Source organism: Zea mays, chromosome 4 (assembly GCF_902167145.1).
Source record: "Zea mays cultivar B73 chromosome 4, Zm-B73-REFERENCE-NAM-5.0, whole genome shotgun sequence".
Classification (NCBI taxonomy): domain Eukaryota; kingdom Viridiplantae; phylum Streptophyta; class Magnoliopsida; order Poales; family Poaceae; genus Zea; species Zea mays.
In genome coordinates this window covers 196,215,722-196,231,069 of record NC_050099.1, presented here as the reverse complement: position 1 = coordinate 196,231,069, position 15,348 = coordinate 196,215,722, and the positions used below count along the sequence as shown (strand labels likewise).

The 15,348-nt window shown below is 40.9% G+C and overlaps 1 long non-coding RNA gene across 1 annotated transcript; it reads left to right on the top strand.

Moving 5' to 3' along the window:
• The first annotated feature begins 6,427 nt into the window (after positions 1-6,427).
• LOC109945606 (uncharacterized) lies at positions 6,428-11,067 on the top strand. Its single transcript, XR_002268855.2, has 3 exons — positions 6,428-7,233; positions 7,309-7,407; positions 9,638-11,067. It is a non-coding gene; the product is annotated as an uncharacterized lncRNA (long non-coding RNA).
• The last annotated feature ends 4,281 nt before the right edge of the window (positions 11,068-15,348 follow it).

Sequence of the window (15,348 nt, the reverse complement as noted above, 5' to 3'; positions counted from 1 at the left end):
TGCGCAGACCGCACCGGACCCTTTTTGGTTTATTGTACCTAACTGTGCTTACGCTAAATTATAATACGAGTTATGCTGATGTGTGTATCAGTTTATGCAAATATAGTCTGCGCATATTACGTGCATCAGGCCCACGATCCGGCCCACGCGTTCACAATTATTCAGTCCCACGCCGACACTATAAAAACACCCCCACGCCGCTAGGGATTAGGTTTTAGCGGCGGCGGCGGTTTCCTCGGGCGTGCGAGTGGCGGTGATCCTGGGGGCCAGCAGCGGTGTCGCCTCGAGGCAGGCGACCGACGGTGGCGCTCCACCAGGAACGAGCGACGGTGGCGCTCCACAGGGAGCTCGCCCGCCTCGCCGCCAGGTCCGTCGCGCGCCTGCCTGCTGGGGCTGGGCTCGGCGGGAGCGGAACCGCCGAGGAGGCCGAGATGGCCGCCGCGCTCATGGACGTCGCGGCCGCCAGCGCCGCCGCCTCCGCCGCCGTGTTCTCGGCCGTCGCGTCCGTGTCTGCCGCCGCGTCATCGTGCTCGAACAAGAAGGCCCCGACGACCTTCGTGGCTGCTGCCTTCGCCAAGAAGTCGGAGACGCCGACGACGGCCGATGTCGCGCAGGAGAAGCACGAGGAGCTTGAGCGATGCATCGATGAGTGCGAGAGCGGCAGCGAGGTGGTGTTCAGGAGCATTATTCGGAATAGGGTTTCGTTGCTCAACATCCATAGTCCGGCGATCTAGAGAATCGATCTCTCATATCAGTCACCATCACAATTTAGTTAACGACTGTTGTATACTATGCTACATACGTATATATACAGTGTAAATACACGTTGAAACAATAGAGAATAAAAATATATATGTGCAGTTGGAAATAACACAGAAATTCAGTCAGCATGTATAGCCCCAGGGTAAATTATTAAAATTGTACTATTGTAATCATCAGGAGAGCATTATTTAAATGTTGTATGATTTACGCTAAAATTCGTACTCATTTACGTTGTTTTAGCTCACGTTTCACGCTGGAATCCGCCCGAGCAGAACCCGCGAACTGCGGCTATAAATTAAAATTTATTTCCTTCTACTAATGCTCCTCAAACCGTAACTGTCCCTTTATTTACGCGATTATGCAGCACGTCTTTTCTTATATCAAACCGGTCAAGATTTATATAATGCATGGTTTATGCTATCATGTTACACATCGTTATGCAGTCGTAAACGGTTTATTTACGCATCGTTATACAGTCGTTAACCGCCGCCAATATCACAGATACGAACATGGCCGAGCGGCTGTAAATGAGAATTTGTTTCCTCCCGTAACTGTGCCTTTATTTACGCGAATGTGGAGCACGTCTTTCCTTATCTCAAACCGGTGGATATTTAAATGTTGCATGGTTTACGCTATTATGTTACACAGCGTTATGCAGTCGTAAACGGTGTACACATGGTAATATTCGTTCTCGTGATTCGTGGTCCAAAAGATTTCTTCTATACATGATTTATGCACATTTCTACATATATTTATGCGTGCGTATATCACCTGTCACGTCTCATCCGGGAATCGTGGCTATCATATGCATGGCTGACGCATGCTTGCGTACAGTGGGCCGACCGCGATCTGGTTTGGCGTCCTGGCTGGGGCTTCCCCCACTAACGGAAGCCCAGGGCTTCCATTACCTCTTCCCTATATATATATATACTCTCTTCTTTTTTATTTAAAGTTTTTTAGTTCAAAAATGAACTAGCTGGCGTCAAGTATTTGAGAATGGAGGTAGTATCTTCGTTATGTTCTCTTCTTTCTCTTTTGTTTTTTATTTTTTGTTTTTCCCACGTATAGTCGTATATATATACTTGGAGGCTAGGCATGAGATAGATCGATGGAGAGAGAGAGAGAATTAAGTCTTGGTTTAATTTATCTGAACCTGTATATATATGACCAGTAGGTGTTTTTATGGTGGTGCCCTCGGTTTTGCTGGTGTCCTCATTTTTACCCTTAGTTGTGTTTTTTGCTCAGTTTTACCCTTCTGTTCTATAGCACTGGAAGGGCAAAACTGAGCAAAAAAACGCAACTAAGCGTAAAAATGAGCACACCAGCAAAACCGAGGGCACCACCATAAAAACCCCCCATTATATTATGGGTCAAATGATATTGATGATATGCTGCAGGCTAGCTCTCTTCACACTTGTCGATCATTTGGCGGCATGCAAGTTACTCCTTCTTGCGTAGAGCAGTAGTAGAGAGAGCATGCAACTACACATTCTCCCATGCATGGCCGCCGCAGGTATCTCGATCCAAGGGGTGAGAATACTGGAGTGGATGGAATGCTCCTGCAGAATACTACTGTGTCGTCGTCCGACGACATCCAGACATCCAGTGCCAGGGCAGGCCATGCATGTACAAGTACGTGAGCATGCAAGCTAGCTAGTGACCCGTCATGCATTCACGCACGATCGATGCACGCCTGCATGGAAGTTGGATCCTTGGCCGGCCTACTGCTAGGGCTAGCTAGGTGGCAGTACTGGTGGCGAGCCTTCATGTCTGTAGCAGCTGCTGCTGGTGGTGGTGGTGGTGGTGTGCGACCTGTCCTCTCCATTCCTCTGCTCGGCATCTGACCTCTCGATCTTTCTCTCTATCAATGCATCTGCTGCTGTTGCTGCTGCTGCATGCATCAAATAAAGAAGCAGAAGAATCGCTACCAGCTACCTAGCAAGGATACCGAGACGAGACTGGCCAGATGACGCATGGCTATACCCAGAGTGGAGCTGCTGCTGACTGCTGTGGTACGTACACAACCATTCAAATCAAGCAGAAGCAGAGACTGCTGGCTCCGATCGATCGGCCGCTTCGTCCATGCGTCGAGAGAAATAAAACATCAGTGGCAGAAGCTGCTGCTTGCTGTGCCTTTCGGTCTATAGTGTAGCTCTGCCTCTTCGCTTGCTTTTTCGCAATAATTCTTCTTATATATGCACGTACGTGCATGCCCCAATCTATTACTACTAACCTTTTGCTCCAATGCAGTATATATATATATATATATATATATATATATATATATATAAGACTCCCTCCCAAAATAACCAAAAATACTAGTTGCCTTCTAACGCATAGACTAGAGCGTTTGTCCCATCCTTATCTAGTGGACCAATGACATTACTATTCTACGCGTTTTCTAAGGAGCAACATGAGAGATAGACTTGACACCGACCCACGAAAACGAAACTTTTTAGTCTAGAAAGATTCCCAACCCGATATTGAGATCTGATGACTGAACACTCGTTTGAATAGCTCGAGGTGTCGACGGAGCTGAGCTAACTTGTGAGACGGAGCTCACTTCTGAGATAGAGCTGTCTTCTTTCTCTTGGTTCCCATCCTTCCGTTACGAGATATCGTTTCGTACAATACTACTCTATGCAATATGCAATTTCGAGAAGAGAGCAGAGCTAGCCCACCGCATCCATCCAGCCTGAAAGGATTCACTCAACTGGACTCGCGGCTCTAGGTGATCCCAATGGATCCGTACAGGGTGATTTGAACTGCTCCTCTCGAGAAGATCGACGGATCGGGCGAGCAAGCAGGGAGAGTGCAGTATTGTGCTTGCGCCCTTAAACATATATATATATATATATATATATATATATATATATATATATATATATATATATATATATATATATATATATATATATATATATATATATATATATATATATAACACGCATCCATCTCTAACTTACTCAAAACCTAATTTATTTGTGACAATATAGAAATTGAGGTGGTCCAAACATGCTGGTTTATGACTCAGTTTATATAAATTAGATTCTCAGTTTCTTAAAACCAAGAAGCTGATCTCTCCTAGCTAAAAAATAGAAACTGGTTTCTTAAAAACTGTATTGCTTCCAAACAAAACCGTATTCAAAACCTAATTTATTCGTGGCAGTATATATATATATATATATATATATATATATATATATATATATATATATATATATATATATATATATATATATATATATATATATATATATATATATATTAACTACCACTGCCGTCTCCTTGCCCCTCTTGCGTTTGCTTTACGTACGTTCAACTTGCTAAGTGACACATTATCGCACTGCTTCAATCCTTTTTATGATGGATCGAGCGCGGGTAGCTAGCTTTTTCTTCATTTACATTTTTACTTGAAAAATTTTTTTGCCTTCTCTTTGTGGCACCAACTCCACAAATATGTTTTTAGGAGTTTTTAGGGACTAATTTTTAGTTCCTTCGTTTTATTTTATTTTAGTCACTAAATTACTAAATATGAATGTTTTAGTTTCCGTATTTATTATTTTAGGGACAAAAATAGAATAAAATTGAGGAACTAAAAATTAGTCTTTAGAAACCAAACACTCACTTAAGGGCTTGTTCGGTTATTCCAGTTCAATGTGGATTGAAGTGTATTGGAATGGATTTGGATGAATTTTGACTTGTTATGGATTTAAACAGACTCAGTGCCACCCAATCCATATGGATTAACGGTGAAACGAATAAGCCCTAATTGTTTGGGTGTATTTTTTTTGTCTTTTTGTGGGCCTCCACTACATCCACCGACACGGACTCCATACATCTGCCATCAATCAATTTCTTGGCTTAAAGCTATAGATGGTGTTTGTTTGGAATTATAATATACCCAGATTATATAATCCAAAAGTTAAACTAATACTCATTATATAATCTGGACAGATTATAATCTTAAACAAACACAGTCACACCTTGTTATATTATTTTCTTTCCTATTCTTGTCGCATGGCTACACAATTTGTGTCACGGCCAAATAATGTGGCTTCGGTTTCCTCTTGGTGCGCAATGTTATTTGATAAAAATCACATCACAAACTTGTTGAACTACAAGTTTGTTTATAATATCTATTGGAGCCGTTGCTATCTCCAGCAGCTGCTAGATGATCCTAACATCATGCCAACATCCATCAACAACAAAAGCATTCCCAAACTTGTTGAACTACACCTGATGCTAGTGAACAACTGCTAATCTCAAATTTCTATCTATACCATTCCACCATACAACTGTCAGCCATATTGTGATCAACTCAAAGCATTTGTTTCCACATGATCTTCATGTCAAGAATATGATAATTTTTATCACTTGCACTATATAAGAATTTGAATTTCATAAACTTTCAACGGCTCAAAACCGATGAAGAATTAGTGTCTCCCACCGAAAATAACTTATTTTTTGTGGCTACCAATTTATTTTTGGCGGTATGCCTTTATTGGAAGTTCATCGCTGAAAAGAACATTTATTTTCGGTGGTGGACACCAAAAATAAGTTGTTTTCAGCGTCCGGAAGGTTGCCACTAAAAATAAAACCTGAAGTGCCTAGTTTCGGCGGCCGTAGCTAGCCGCCGAAAATAAGACCAGCTATATATTTTTGGTGGATAGTTGTGTCTGCAAAAATAAGTTGAGTTCATATTTTGTGGCCCCCATTAAGCCGTTGAAAATAAGTCATTTGTAGGGTCCATAATTCACCTGCATATCCATATAAAATTCACATATCATTTATTCACAATTCAACATCACACACACATATTCATCTCATTAAAATATTCACCATATATCATTCACCCATCACATTCAAATAACCAAGTCTATCACATATCATTCATTCAACATCACATTTAATACCCTTTAATATTCATCACATATCATCCATCCAGTATATTAAATGACCAAGTCTTATATCCATAAATACAATGACAAAGCAAGTATACCAAAACGCTAAGTCTCACCGGAACTAAGGGTCATTGGAGTTTCGTGTAACACCCCAGCTGTTTATTTCTCGTTCGACAGCGAGTATGGGCTTAAGCGAGGGATATCGTTGAGAATAATAGTATCTATGTCCTGATTATTTTCGCTTATCATGATTTCGTTATCGCATTCATCTCTGTCTATCAGAACTATCCAAAATGTTTCATGAAGTTTGGAGTTTAGTTGTCTCGGAAATTATTGAGTTTGGTGCCTGTTTAAAAATCAACTAAGTACTGTGATCTTGTCCCAAATAAATTTATTAGAATTCAATGACTAAGGTTTTTGATACAAAATAAACGAGACCAGGGTACTCAGAACCAAACCCCAATAATTGCTTCTCTATTCATAGATGTGGAAAATCGTATCTTAGCCCGTGTAGCATTTTAATTTGGTCCATTTAAACCTCTCAAACTCAATCCTAAAATCAAAATACGTGTAAAAATGTGTTTCTTTATCTTTAATAATAAAGGAAAATCCTCTTTTACTATCTCACCGCCGTTCAAGCATTTTGTACCGTAAGCTTTATCCCCTCCACGCACTAGCTTCTTCTTTGATTTATCAACCATTTTCATCTCCCTTTTATCCAGAATACAGATCATTTCTAGAAAATCCTCCTCACTGCACGTCATCAGCCCATGCAGCTATGTGGCCTCTAGAAGCCACACCAGGCCTCTCCCTTACGACCAGCTGCCATTTTTTCTCAGTCGTCGCTCACTTTTAAGCCAACGAAGGTGCTTGATCTCCCAGCTTCGATCGTCGGTAGCTTACCTCTGCCTCTCACGTGCTCAACGTTCATCACACATCCGCCATCGCCTCCAACTGCAAGCCACCAAGCCTCCTGCTCGCATGGATGCGCCCTCTGGTCCTCATCCTGTTCTGGCACAGGCGCCCTCTCCCAGCTCGTGCCGGCCAATCTCGACGTCGGGCCTCTGTTCGCTGGTGGTCAGCGCTCACTGGGATCGGCCTCAACACCGTTTCACCTCCACCAAGCCTCGCCGGCGTGCTCTCCTAGCCGCGGTCGGATCTGGCCTCCTGCTTTCCCTCCGGTACCCTCTCGTTTCCAGCTCGTGGTGCCTCTGCTCCTCTCGACGCCTAGGTAGCCATGGCGTCTCCTCCCCTTCCCTTCCTCTGCCATGGACGCGAGCTCCAAGATTCTGCTCGTCCAGGCCCCTTCCCAGGTGCTCCCGCTGAGCCCCTGGCCGAGTTTCTTTCCATGGCCGCCGCAGCACCTGTTTCCTGCACGCTGGTCGCCCCTGCCCCCAGCCATGGTGCCGTCAGGCCACCCGTCTCCTACCTCCCAACGCCAGCCCTACTCCCATGGCCGCGCCCTCTCCTCACTTGAAGTCAGCAACAACGCCTCGGTAGTGGTCGAACAGCACGTCGTCGACTCCGTGATTTTTGGGCAGCCTGGTTGCAGTGTCGTTAAACCCCGGTGAGATCTCGCTGTCCCTGCATGCCCTGTGTTTGATGTAATGCCAAACCTATAAATCGATGTCGTTTCTTGCAGTCCTCCTTCGAAGACGCGTGACACTTGTTAGGTATCAAATAGAAAGACTGAACCGAAACTATCGCCATGTTCGCGGACACCGCGTCAAGTTTAGTCGTGGTAAGTCGATATGTTGTTTTCGTTAGTCGGATAAATGGTTGGTTTGCATGGATGCATTGGTCACGATGACCATCTTGTTTGTAGCATGCGTATTTTGGTTATGATCGATTAAATAAAGTGTTTGGTAGAAGGCCGAAGCCTGAGTCGTATTTGTTTTGTGGAATTCACGGCGGATTAATAATAGTACTCTGATTTGTTACTACTACTCATCGATTTATTAGTAGATAGGGTAGATATACCGGCCATGGTACTTGTGGCTTAGAATTAGAATTATCTACTCTTTTGCGTTCATGCAATTGTATGCGAGACAGACGTGCGTTGGAATGTCCATTTGTTTATATGTATGGTTCATTGCTTTCTTGATACTTGGGCTAAACCTGGTTGGTTTAGAAAGGAGGCTACAATTTGGTTTATGTGATTGTCGAGTACGATTTAATAGATTCGATGTTTGAGATGTGTTGTTCTGTGGTGATGTTTAGAAAAAGAATATGCTTGTTATTTATAGCTCTTGGCCGATAAGGGTTATTAGTGTTTATTGGATGAAATCCTAATGTATGGTAACATTAACGACTTATCTTAGTAAGTGTCAAGAACATAATAATTGCAGAAGCCAAATATGAACTAAATTGAAATGTTTGCTCTTTGGACTGTGTGTCCAGTTTTAGTTGCGTAGCTTGTATAGGGAAGTAAACCGTGTCTTCTGTAGAAGTGTTACATATAAAACTTGTAGATAATTGCTTTATCTTGCTTGTGTAAAAATTTCATGACCATAGGCTTAGCAGTTTAGGAGTTATGAATTTTCCAAGTCCAGTTTCAGAATCTGTCCAGATTCTGTACAGATTTCGAAAATGACCTTGTTTGCCCAAGTTAAACTGAGAATAAGCTCTTAATAATTATAGGATAATTGTAGTACATTGCTTAAGCTTTCCAACAAATTTTGGAGCACCATTTTTGGTGGTCTAGAGACCAAGTTACAGTTGTTCAAACTATAGAGTCTGAATCTGTCCAAATCTGGACAGCAATGTTTGTTTATATTAACTGACCTTTCTACGCATTGAATTAACTGGAGATGTTTAAAAATAAATTATAGACAATTCTATTATCTTTCTAAAAAGTCTAGGATCACCTGATTTGGATTTCTGAAACTCCGGTTATGAATTAATGAAGTAAGCAGTCGAATTCTGTCCAAATCTGGACAGAAATTGCATTTCGTACTGTTTGACATTTTTAAATGTCGAATCTCATTGTGATGATAATACCAAAATTGTAGAGGACTTTATAAGCTTTCCAAAAAGTCTTAGTTTACTATTTTTGGATGAATATTGTGTAAGTTATGAATAAAACAACTAGCTGCTGTTTTGCTGTCCAAAATCAGCAAGCATTAAGTGGATTTCTTGAAGTTGCTCTTGTTTGGCTAGGTCATTTTTTTTACCCTTGATTGATGACAACTTGTTGCATATGAAGTGTTTATCGAAATGCCTTGTTATATTTGATTAATTCATTTCCTTCTTATTGTTTGACTAAGTAAATTTAGTTAGTTCTTGATTGATGAAGTCTTGTACTTGCTAAATTCAAGTGAACAAGTGTCCCAAGCTTAAGGTGCTATACTCAGTAATCTAAGGAAAGTATGGAACACTTATTATATTTCATCTTGTATGCTTTAGATCTTTAATTGTTGAGGATGTAAATTCTATGGAACTTTATGTTGTGTGATAAGTGTTCTACTTGTGTGATTGAATAGAAATGTGATGATTTATTAGTTGGTGTGTTACAATAAGTTAATTTGGGAAAGAAGTTTAGGAAACTAGTTAAGCTACTCATATCTTTAATCTAAGTCTGAGGTGACTATCACTAGTGAACCTAAGTTCTAGTAATCCTTTGAGATGTACTGCTTTCTTGATGCTTGTGCCAGACCTTATTGAATTAGAAAGTTAGTTACATGTGTTCTATCACCTTTTCCAAGTTTTGAGTGTTAAAAAGTGACAAGTCTAAGGGTAATAACCTATCGATGTTATGCTTTAGCTTAAGGCTTGTGTTTAGTTATGATTTCCAAATGTTTGAATTAGGTCCCTCTAGCTCGAGGATCATGATTGTTGTTAATTCAAAGGTATCTAGTGTTTGCCTAGGAGTTCTAATGCCTTACTAGCAATATATTACCCTCTTCAACATAGTGTTATTATCTTGTATTGTTTATGATTATTCTCTCATATGCATTATGCATATCATTTAGGTACGTTAATTGATCACGTGCTATGGAAGACGAGTGGAATTGATCTCCAAGTGATGCTGATGGACGAAGCTAAAATGGATGAATCAACCAAGTGTCAGGATGGAAGATGCTCACCAAGTGGTCGTCAATTAATAACACTAACATAGTGTTTATCCCAGGCAAGCCCCGGTGCATTTGCCACCTCCTTGTTGTTTTAAAACTTTTATCACTTATATGCTGCATTAGGTGATAGGAGTTGAGTGATGAAACAATTGATGCATTGCCATTCCTTGGAATTTGATTATCTTCCTTGATTCCTATTTTATAAAGAGAACTAATGAGGCTTAGCCCTGCTTAGAAAAACTAAAAGTTGTTCTTTTAAAAAGAATGTTGTGCAACACTGGATATGGGTTTTATGAAAAAGGAACTTGCAATAATGAAGGCATCACTCGCGATGATGAATTCATTATTCGAGTATTGTACCTCTGTCAGGTACATGGTTTGGGTGTTAAATAATAAGATGAGACCAGACGTTGAGCAGGAAAAGTCGCCCGTCTGTGTCGACTAAGGACCGTACCGAAAGTAGGCTTGCTGATCTAGGACCCTTTAACTGGCCACATGCCTCATCATGGGTAAGCTTTGCCTCGGTCGGACCAATACCAGAACAGCTCGCACGCACTGGGAGTGGAGAGATGGCGAGAGTAGCTTGTACCCTCCGTGGCAAGAGACTGGAAGGTGGGGTGCTGTACTCTCGGAAACATGGCGGGCACCATGCGAAAGTAACGTGTACCAACCAGGCCCATGGCTGGACGGTGGAGTGCTGTGCTCTCGGGTCGCGTGAACCCGTTCTGGTCTTGAGAAACCCGGTGGCGAGTTGACATATGCAAGGGTTAAGTGCTACATATGTCGTGTGGTTGGAGATCCTCAGCTGAGTATTAATCGATTCAGATCGCCGTTACTTCTCGGATATGAAGACTGGATCACTGCCCTGCATCGTAGATAACAAGTGAAACTAAAGCTGCTAAAATGAAGCTAGTATAGGACAAGTGAATGCTCTAGATTAGGCAAATCTAGATTCAGGAAAAGTACTTAACTTGTGAAGTAAAATTTTGGCATAAGGATCCACTACTAGTAAGCTCTTCTGCAAAATGAGTCTTTGAAATTTGATAAGCTTTACCTTGATTCCCAATAAACCAGCATACCCTTGAGAGTCTTTTCTTTAGTTGGGTAAGTCTTGCTGAGTAATTGTGTACTCAGGGTTTTATTCCCTGTTGTTTTTCAGGTTATAATTTTGTTCTGTTGTGGATGGTGCTAAGTGCCGGTGGGCTCGGCCTTCTTATATAAGTATATCCCATCTTTAGCTTCTTTATTGAGGATTGTCACTTAAGCTAGCATGTATTTTAAAACCTATAAATATTTTATACATTTTAAATTGTAATTCTTTTGAATCACTTTCTTTTGTAATCACTTCGATAACTGTCTAATGTAAACTTATTGTAACATGTAATCATTTTGCAATAAAGAATTTATTTCCGCTGCAAATGTTTGGTGTGTGATTTGTGTTTACTTAATCTTGCGATCTTGGCGGTAAGTCGTTTATCCGGGGTCCTCGGGGCACTCGGACAGATCCTGTTAAGTTGTTTGGTGCACATGCATAGCTGTCTGAGGTCTTTGAGACAAGGACAGGTGCATGTGGGCCCAATAACTTGGGAGGTTCTGCGACAGCTGGTATCGGAGCATGATTAAGTATAATACGGTCACATACGTATTTACAAAACAAAGTTTTGGTTTCGAAAACCTATTTTCAACTAAACACATTGTTTGGTTTTGAAAAACAGATTTGAAAAACTATAATGCTAGCGACATCCTCTGTTAAGCCCTAAATTAAGGACTACTAGGTGGCTTAGTTCAGAATACTAACCCACAACCTGGGAAGGGTAATGCATACATGTGTATTATTATTTTTGAGGCCATTCAGTCTTGAATGGATCGACGTCCAAGGTAACGTGAGATGTGAGAGCATGACCGAATAAACGTCGGTCTAGGGGAGAGCATAAACATCGCTTGATTATATACATGTTTTACATATGTATATATGAAGGCTGCGATGTGGAGTATTTAATTTTCTGGGATTCAGTACCCCATGGATGTGTATGGGTATGCAGACATGGGAATACCGAGAAGTGTAATGTATTTGCAACGACGCACCTACGCTCTGGTAAGAAGGTGAGTTACCATAATGAGCTGCCCTATGGTTAAAGTGTGGCAGTGGCGCCTATGCGTGGCTCGGCGCTTAATGAGGAGCTGGCCTCCATATAGCAATATATGGAGTATAAACTGTGATAAACTGTCATGTGTGAATTGCATCATTGGGAATTGGGCTATGATGGAATTTTCTGCAGGTACATTAATTTCGAACTCGTATGTGTAGCTGACGACTAGAAATATATCGAGAGAGAACGTAGGTATGTCACCGGTATAGAACGCTATTGCCACATTATGTTGGCAAATTCAGTGAGGACGAATAGGACGAGCATGCATCATGATTATTGCATTGTGTTTGTTGTTTGCGCACAAAAATGCTTTCCTCACCTTTATTCTAATAATTGGTGATTGTGAACGAACATGCTTTTCTCATCTTTATTCTGATAATAAATAATTGAAAACTGTATGAAGTATTACTGTTCTATAAGAAATTTTTAGTTTTGTTTGTTATGTCCTTTAGACATGTCTTTATGTGGTTTGTGGTTCTTCTTAATTTGACCGCTAGTCCAACTTGTGTTTGTTCTGGTGTGTTTGTGCTGGTAGAATGTTGGTGGTATGTTTGTGTAAACTAAAAATTTGGCCATGTCTTCATCTAGGAGCCATGACCCAAATCGATGTTAATTCCCTGAAATTTTTCCCCAGCTTCCAAACGTGGACGAGTCTGACTTTTTCCATCGTTACTTTGTGATCAAGGTCATATAAATAGATGTTTAGGTAATCCCCTTGTTGGACCTAAGTTGCACTCAAACTTAAAGATAAGGATCTCGGGTCTGTGATCTTGACAATTCACTTGTAGCTCTCTTATGGTCATATTTTCATCCTAAACCATACCCTTGTTTGGTTGGTGCAAGCTGATGTTTCTATTCTGCTTTGCCTCTCCATGAGAATTACATTGTTGCTTTCTCAATATAATCTAGGAAAGGAATGCCCAATAAATTTTCTTGAATTTAATGCCTTTGATTTCCTCATATCTCTTAAAGGCATACCAATTTAATCTTCTGATCGTTTTCCCCTCTATCTAATCAGACACTAATCGTTGACTTGATAATCTCTGCGATGGACATAGAAATATGCTCGGGGCTGAATTAACAGTCTCCCATTATACTCCTTTCATCAAGTTTAGGTTATGGCCATGCCTTGCTCACTTCATCGGGCCATGATCTATTGGCTCTCTACTTGTAGCCATTTTGACTAGGGGAGTCTCTTTTGTATATAGTCACCCTTGCTTAGTCTATCTGTGCCATGCAAGATTTCTTATTGGTTATGTCTGATAATGGTGTTATGACTAAAACTGGTGGTGCCGTGACGAAACCGAGGGCCTTCTGTGGGTGCGCACACATGGTTGTGCTACTCGGCACGCGCTGGTATCACAGTTAGTAGTTGTAATCCATTATGAGACTATGTCAATGCGTTATCTTGGCACAATCTATTTTTGCTACGTGAGATTGTTATTGGTGTCAGTTCGGTAGTGGTGTCACGATTAAGGACTTATGGTGCCGCAGCGAAACTGAGAGCCTCCTGTGAATGCGCACACAGGGATGTGCTACTCGTCGGATGCTGGTATCAAGGTCTCTAGTCATGATCCATTGTGGAACTACACTGATGTGTGATCTTCCGTGGACTCCTCCCTTGAAACAATTTCTATGTTGTTTGTCAAGTGATCAAGCAACATCTATCATCTCTATTGGATCAAACGGATATACCACTTTCATGTGTGGTCTCTTTTCTTTTGATCTGGGTAGTGACTACTCATACAAGTTCCTTTTACATCCTTTGTGTAAAGGTGAAGCCTTGAAGCTTTTTAATGTTGAGAGACAACTAATTAGTTCTCAAATGGAGATTGATTTTTCATGCTGTTGAGATTGCAGGAGTTTGTTCTTTCGCTCTCTTATTTAATCCATGTATTCTTGAACCAAATCAATTCATCTTGCATGAAGAAATGGATGAACAACCTGACTGAATGGATCTTTATCTAAATACATGGCCTCCTGCTAGCAAACGTGAACTCTCGACCATTAAATTGTCGATGGGTAATAAGAGGACTTGCTCAATGTCAAAAGTAGTTCAACAAGTTGGTTTTACTAACTTGTAACTGCCCAATGAACAAAGGTTGGGTTTAGAGATCGTTTTATCGAGTTGTCTAAACTCACTTTAGTTCAGCCTATCTTGAAGAGACTCTTGTGAAGATCAAGTAAAGGTTATGAACATATGCGCAGATCTTATGCCATATTGGATTATATTATGAGCATATGTATCTTAACTTTACCTTGTTGGCCGAGGCACTTTGCCATCCTCATCTAACTGTTAACAGCCTAACCACATCTCTAGTCGTGCCTCGATCGCCTCACGTATGGTTTTCCAACGTGTGTGATCAAGTCAAGCCATGATTAGTGCTTGATAAATGGATTGATTGCGAAGTCAGCATCTATAGATCCCTCTGCTGGTGATTTTCTCAAATCTATATCACCTTTCATGGACTTGGATTCTTTGGCCTAATCACGAGTCAACCGTGAGGTTGTTCGACATCCACATATGTCTCATGTGCCATAGAATTCCAACGCCGACTTATCGACGAACCTCTTTCTTTGTGTCTTACCAAAAATGTTGCATCCTATTCGATCTAGACAATTGCTATTCACCTGTCCACTGTTCTCTCAACAGACTCATGTTATCAGAAAAAGCAAACTGCACACATGGAGTCTTATGTGTCCTTCTAGCAGATGTCGTTTCTATTGATGGACGTCACTAATTAGCTTAAAATGATACATGCTATACCCACTTGAGGAACCAACATCTTGGAGTACTCATCTCTACTCGGAACTGCCTTATGCTATCGCTATTATGGACAGGGTTACATGCTTCCATACTCTTAAAAGTCTTTCGCTCTGAATCTCGGGACGAGATTCTTTTAAGGGGGGAAGGTTGTAACACCCCAGGTGTTTATTTCTCGTTCGACAGCGAGTATGGGCTTAAGCGAGGGATATCGTTGAGAATAATAGTATCTATGTCCTGATTATTTTCGCTTATCATGATTTCGTTATCGCATTCATCTCTGTCTATCAGAACTATCCAAAATGTTTCATGAAGTTTGGAGTTTAGTTGTCTCGGAAATTATTGAGTTTGGTGCCTGTTTAAAAATCAACTAAGTACTGTGATCTTGTCCCAAATAAATTTATTAGAATTCGATGACTAAGGTTTTTGATACAAAATAAACGAGACCAGGGTACTCAGAACCAAACCCCAATAATTGCTTCTCTATTCATAGATGTGGAAAATCGTATCTTAGCCCGTGTAGCATTTTAATTTGGTCCATTTAAACCTCTCAAACTCAATCCTAAAATCAAAATACGTGTAAAAATATGTTTCTTTATCTTTAATAATAAAGGAAAATCCTCTTTTACTATCTCACCGCCGTTCAAGCATTTTGTACCGTAAGCTTTATCCCCTCCACGCACTAGCTTCTTCTT